Raw genomic sequence first — 6,202 nt, 5'->3', positions numbered from 1 at the left:
TCGACTCCAGGCTGTATCACAACCGGCCGTGATTGTGAGTCCCATAGGGTGGCGCACAATTGGCCCAGCGTCGTCTGGGTTTGGCCGGTGTAGACTGTCATTGTAAATAAGAAAATGTTCTTAACTGACTTGCCTAGTTTAAATAAATAAAAATATATTTAAAAACAAATTGTGGGAGGCTCTATTGTCAACCAATCATTAGTATTTTTGTTTGACCCACCCCACGCGAATGAGACCAGACATCATGAAGGCTATACAGTGGATAGCCTATATACAAATTAATGTTATATTTGAGGCTCTCTCTCAGTAATTGATTGTACAATGACCACACATATGATTTCAGTCTGTGAGTGTGTGATACGAGGGTTGGAGCCAAGTTTATTTATAAAGAAAAACTTCTATAAACAATGGAAACACTGCCATGTTGATCTGAGCCTTGCTGTTGGAAAATCACATTAGTGTGCGACTCATGGGACGCTATTGCGCCTTCTCCCCACCTCACTCCTCGACTTTCGTTTACAGCCGGTTGCTTTCGCCGTACCACTCAAACGCGTCCATAATATTCCTTACGTTTTCATTTTTGTCAAAAACAACTTTATATCGAAGGAGTGGCTTTCATTTGACGGCCTGCAGTCCGGTGCGACACGTCCGTTAGACCCGATGGCGTTTTCTGCGCATGCGCTATGCTAGCTAAATCACATACAAGTGTGTTGGGGGATTTCTATCGAAGAAGCAGTTTCGGCATATCTTCATGCTGTACTGTCTTTGCAATTAGTATACGCCACACATCCGTCGATAAGAAGGAGTGGACTTTTAATTTAAAGGGACAGTATTACGAATTCCCATAGAACATGACCACGACTGATATTTATCTGATATCATTCTGACTATGTATCTATTACAAAACACAGACAGCCAGACCATAACAAAAAAGACAGTACACATTACTCCATGACTCAGTGTCCTAACAAAGCTTGTTGATAAGAGATTATATTGAAAAAAGAAAGAAAATGCCACCCTTATATCAACCTTACTATGACTTTTTTTTAAATAAATTATTTTTTAACCATTTGTTTAGTGCGTATGAAGACTTTATAATGTCCTATTAAGTTTTTATAAGTTGTTGGTTTTAAGTGACTGAAATTTGAGGTGATTTGGCCATGCTGTTTTCAACTTTAGTTTAACTTAGTTTATTACGAGACACGTCAGACAACTTAAATAGTGACTCCATTACAGCTGTCTGGCCAATTGCTTGCTTATGTACCCTAGTGATCAGAGCTATCGAGACTCAGATGACTAAAGACAGACTTCATGAATAGATTCCTAAAAGGAGCCGAATTGTTATCCAATCCACTTTGCTCATCTAATGCCATATTGTTTCCAAATCAAATTGTATTGGTCACATACACATATTTAGCAGATGTTATTACGGGTGTAGTGAAATGCTTTGTGTTCCAAGCTCCAACAGTGCAGTAATATCTAACAATTCACAACAATGCACACAAATCTAAAAGTAAACGAAAGGAATAAAGAAATATATAAATATGAGATTGAGCAATGTCAGAGTGGCATTGACTAAAATACAGTAGAATAGATGAGATGAGTAAAGCAGTATGTAAACATTATTTAAACATTATTCAAGTGACTAGTGTTCCATTATTAAAGTGGCCAATAATTCCAAGTCTATGTATATAGGTCAGCAGCCTCTAAGGTGCAGGGTTGCGTAACCGGGTGGAAGCCGGCTAGTGATGGCTATGTATTTAACACTCTGATGGGCTTGAGATAGAAGATTTTTTTCAGTCTCTCTGTACCAGCTTTGATACACCTATAGTAACCACGCCTTCTGGATGATAACGGGGTGAACAGACTGTGACTCGGGTGGTTGATGTCCTTGATGATCTTTTTGGCCTTCCTGTGACATCGGGTGCTTTAGGTGTTCTGGAGGGCAGGTCGTTTTCCCCCGGTGATGCATTGGGCAGACTGCACCACCCTGCGGTTGCGGGCGGTGCAATTGCTGTATCAGGCGCTGATATAGCCCGACAGGATACTCTCAATTGAGCAACTGTAAAAGTTTGTGAGGGTTTTAGGGGCCAAGCCAAATTTCTTCAGCCTCCTGAGGTTGAAGAGGCGCTGTTGCGCCTTCTTCACAACACTGTCTGTGTGTGTGGACCATTTCAGATCGTCAGTGATGTGTACGCCGAGGAACTTGAAGCTTTCCACTTTCTCCACTGCAGTCCCGTCGATGTGGATAGGGGGGCGTTCCCTCTGCTGTTTCCTGAAGTCCACGATCAGCTCGTTTGTTTTGTTGACATTGAGTGAGAGGTTATTTTCCTGGCACCACTCTCCCAGGGCCCTCACCTCCTCCCTGTAGGTTGTCTTGTCTGCAAACTTGATGATTGAGTTGGAGGCGTGCTTGGCCACGCAGTCATTGGTGAACAGGGAGTACAGGAGGAGGCTGAGCACACACCCTTGTGGGGCCCCTGGGTTGAGGATTGAGGATCAGCGAAGTGGAGGTGTCATTTCCTACCTTCACCATCTTCACCACGACTTCATCTCAACCTCTAATATTTAATCATACAGTATGATCATCTCTCAGTCAAAATAATGAACTCTCAACCATGAGAATATATACTCTAAAAAGTAAACAGTGAGTATACTGTATTAAAGCATATGCCATTCATTTGTTTGCATGTGTATTTTGGTTCCTTGAAAGACAACACAGTTTATCCTGGTGCTACGTATAGCTTCCTGTCTTTACATGAGTTTTACTTCCTTATGTTGAGTGGAGGTTTACATAATATGGCTTCCAGGTAAATTGGTCTCTTGTGCTCTGGGGCAATAAGGAAGCCACTGATGAGAAGTTGCAAAGGCACATTTTAATAACACTGACCAATGTTGTTTTCTTTCTATCATTTTCCTTTAAAAAATCTAGTAAATTGATCAATGTTTCCTTTAAGTCATTAAAGTATGAATTTACACAGGTCTGTGTTGCCAATATACACAATTTGATTAATATTGTTGCTCACACAGCAGACAGATTTTGTTGAACTACTACATACAGTGGGGCAAAAAAGTATTTAGTCAGCCACCAATTGTGCAAGTTCTCCCACTTAAAAAGATGAGAGAGGCCTGTAATTTTCATCATAGGTACACTTCAACTATGACAGACAAAATGAGACGAAAAAAAATCCAGAAAATCACATTGTAGGATTTTTAATGAATTTATTTGCAAATTATGGTGGAAAATAAGTATTTGGTCAATAACAAAAGTTTATCTCAATACTTTGTTATATACCCTTTGTTGGCAATGACAGAGGTCAAACGTTTTCTGTAAGTCTTCACAAGGTTTTCACACACTGTTGCTGGTATTTTGGCCCATTCCTCCATGCAGATCTCCTCTAGAGCAGTGATGTTTTGGGGCTGTTGCTGGGCAACACGGACTTTCAACTCGCTCCAAAGATTTTCTATGGGGTTGAGATCTGGAGACTGGCTAGGCCACTCCAGGACCTTGAAATGCTTCTTACGCAGCCACTCCTTCGTTGCCCGGGCGGTGTGTTTGGGATCATTGTCATGCTGAAAGACCCAGCCACGTTTCATCTTCAATGCCCTTGCTGATGGAAGGAGGTTTTCACTCAAAATCTCACGATACATGGCACCATTCATTCTGTCCTTTACACGGATCAGTCGTCCTGGTCCCTTTGCAGAAAAACAGCCCCAAAGCATGATGTTTCCACCCCCATGCTTCACAGTAGGTATGGTGTTCTTTGGATGCAACTCAGCATTCTTTGTCCTCCAAACACGACGAGTTGAGTTTTTACTAAAAAGTTATATTTTGATTTCATCTGACCATATGACATTCTCCCAATCTTCTTCTGGATCATCCAAATGCTCTCTAGCAAACTTCAGACGGGCCTGGACATGTACTGGCTTAAGCAGGGGGACACGTCTGGCACCGCAGGATTTGAGTCCCTGGCGGCGTAGTGTGTTACTGATGGTAGGCTTTGTTACTTTGGTCCCAGCTCTCTGCAGGTCATTCACTAGGTCCCCCCGTGTGGTTCTGGGATTTTTGCTCACCGTTCTTGTGATCATTTTGACCCCACGGGGTGAGATCTTGCGTGGAGCCCCAGATCGAGGGAGATTATCAGTGGTCTTGTATGTCTTCCATTTCCTAATAATTGCTCCCACAGTTGACTTCTTCAAACCAAGCTGCTTACCTATTGCAGATTCAGTCTTCCCAGCCTGGTGCAGGTCTACAATTTTGTTTCTGGTGTCCTTTGACAGCTCTTTGGTCTTGGCCATAGTGGAGTTTGGAGTGTGACTGTTTGAGGTTGTGGACAGGTGTCTTTTATACCGATAACAAGTTCAAACAGGTGCCATTAATACAGGTAACGAGTGGAGGACAGAGGAGCCTCTTAAAGAAGAAGTTACAGGTCTGTGAGAGCCAGAAATCTTGCTTGTTTGTAGGTGACCAAATACTTATTTTCCACCATAATTTGCAAATAAATCCATAAAAAATCCTACAATGTGATTTTCTGGATGTTTTTTTCTCATTTTGTCTGTCATAGTTGAAGTGTACCTATGATGAAAATTACAGGCCTCTCTCATCTTTTAAGTGGGAGAACTTGCACAATTGGTGGCTGACTAAATACTTTTTTGCCCCACTGTATAACATAATCACAATGCAAGATGATTTACTTTTTGTAGATTTAATTTCGGGTTTGCAAGATCCCAGCCAGCATTGTGTGATTTAAAGCTAGGGTCAGTCAGCAGCATGCTGTAGTGAGTTAACATTGTTCTTGAGCCGGTTGAATGATTTAGCCCCAGGTTGGATGGACGGGAATCCATCCAACCTGGATGTATCACTGACAAAGTATTGATCAACACTACAACGACCCATTGTTCCCTGGACTAACAAAAGCTTATCTGTAGAGGATCAAATTACTCTTTGATGTTTCTTCCATAGTAATACGCATATATTGATTCCAATGCTGATTGATATGAGCCAATAACAGCAAATAGTACAAATAATCTTAAAACTCTGAACAACAAGGATTTTATTTCGTTATAAGTCTATGAATCTATGGTATGAGTACTGTTGAATTGGAATCTTGTTGTGTAGTTTGACTGTTTTGAATTTCAGTTGTGAGGCATGACCAAGCTTTTGCCAAAGGTTTCATTCATAATGCACTTTATCATGTTATTTCAAAACAGAAACTCTAAAATAATTAGATTTTTTTTCATGACTGTTATACTGAAAACTGTGTGAGGACGAGGGCTCCATTTCTTCCCCTACATGAGGAATAAAGTTTAAACAGTGGAACACTGGTGCCATTGATAACAACCTAGCTATCCATCCAAAGATGAGATAGATGGTTATTGGCCAATTTTCTTTGCTACCTGATAGTCAGGCTCCATATATGTAAATATCCCCCTTGATGAAGGGGTAATAAAAGCTGTGGTTATCCATGCTGAGGACTGAGGCAGACAGAGAGGTGAACACTGCTGCTCTGTGGACTGCTTTAGTGCATCTGAATTTATAAAGAGACCAACATTAGCTATGGCGAAATACCGCACAGACTGCATTGAAAAACCGATCCGCATGTGTTTTAGAATAATCGGCCACTTCATAGGAACACATCCGTGGTGGTTCTTCATCATCCCTGTCATTATCTCAACAGCATTAGGAACAGGATTTTACTTTTTGGAAAAGAGAACATCTAATGATATTGAAAAGGAGTTTACACCTCGAGAGGGACCAGCCAAGACGGAGAGAATTTTTATTCAAGAATATTTCCCACAAAATGAATCCATGTTTTCCAGCTTGAGGTTGAACACAGATGGAACATATGCATGTTTCATAGCCACATCCAAGACAAACATTTTGACAGTGCCACTACTTGAGGACATATTAGTCTTGGACACCAAAGTTCGGAACATGACTGTGGAGTTTGAGGATGAACTGTGGCAATATGTGGATATTTGCGCAACAGTGAATGGAAGTTGTTCCTCCAATGCCATATTGGACATTATAGGCTACAATGCCAGCAATGTTGATCTTATTAATTTGACGTTTCCAACACATATTTCTACATTTGGCAAGGTTTCCTTGAGGTCAACACTTGGTAGTGTGAAAATAAACAACTCAATTGTTCAAAGTGCCAAGGCAATACAACTTTTTTACTATTTACGAGAATCCAACAGA

Source organism: Salvelinus namaycush, chromosome 25, assembly GCF_016432855.1.
Source record: "Salvelinus namaycush isolate Seneca chromosome 25, SaNama_1.0, whole genome shotgun sequence".
Taxonomy (NCBI): Eukaryota; Metazoa; Chordata; class Actinopteri; order Salmoniformes; family Salmonidae; genus Salvelinus; species Salvelinus namaycush.
This window is presented reverse-complemented; position numbering follows the sequence as displayed.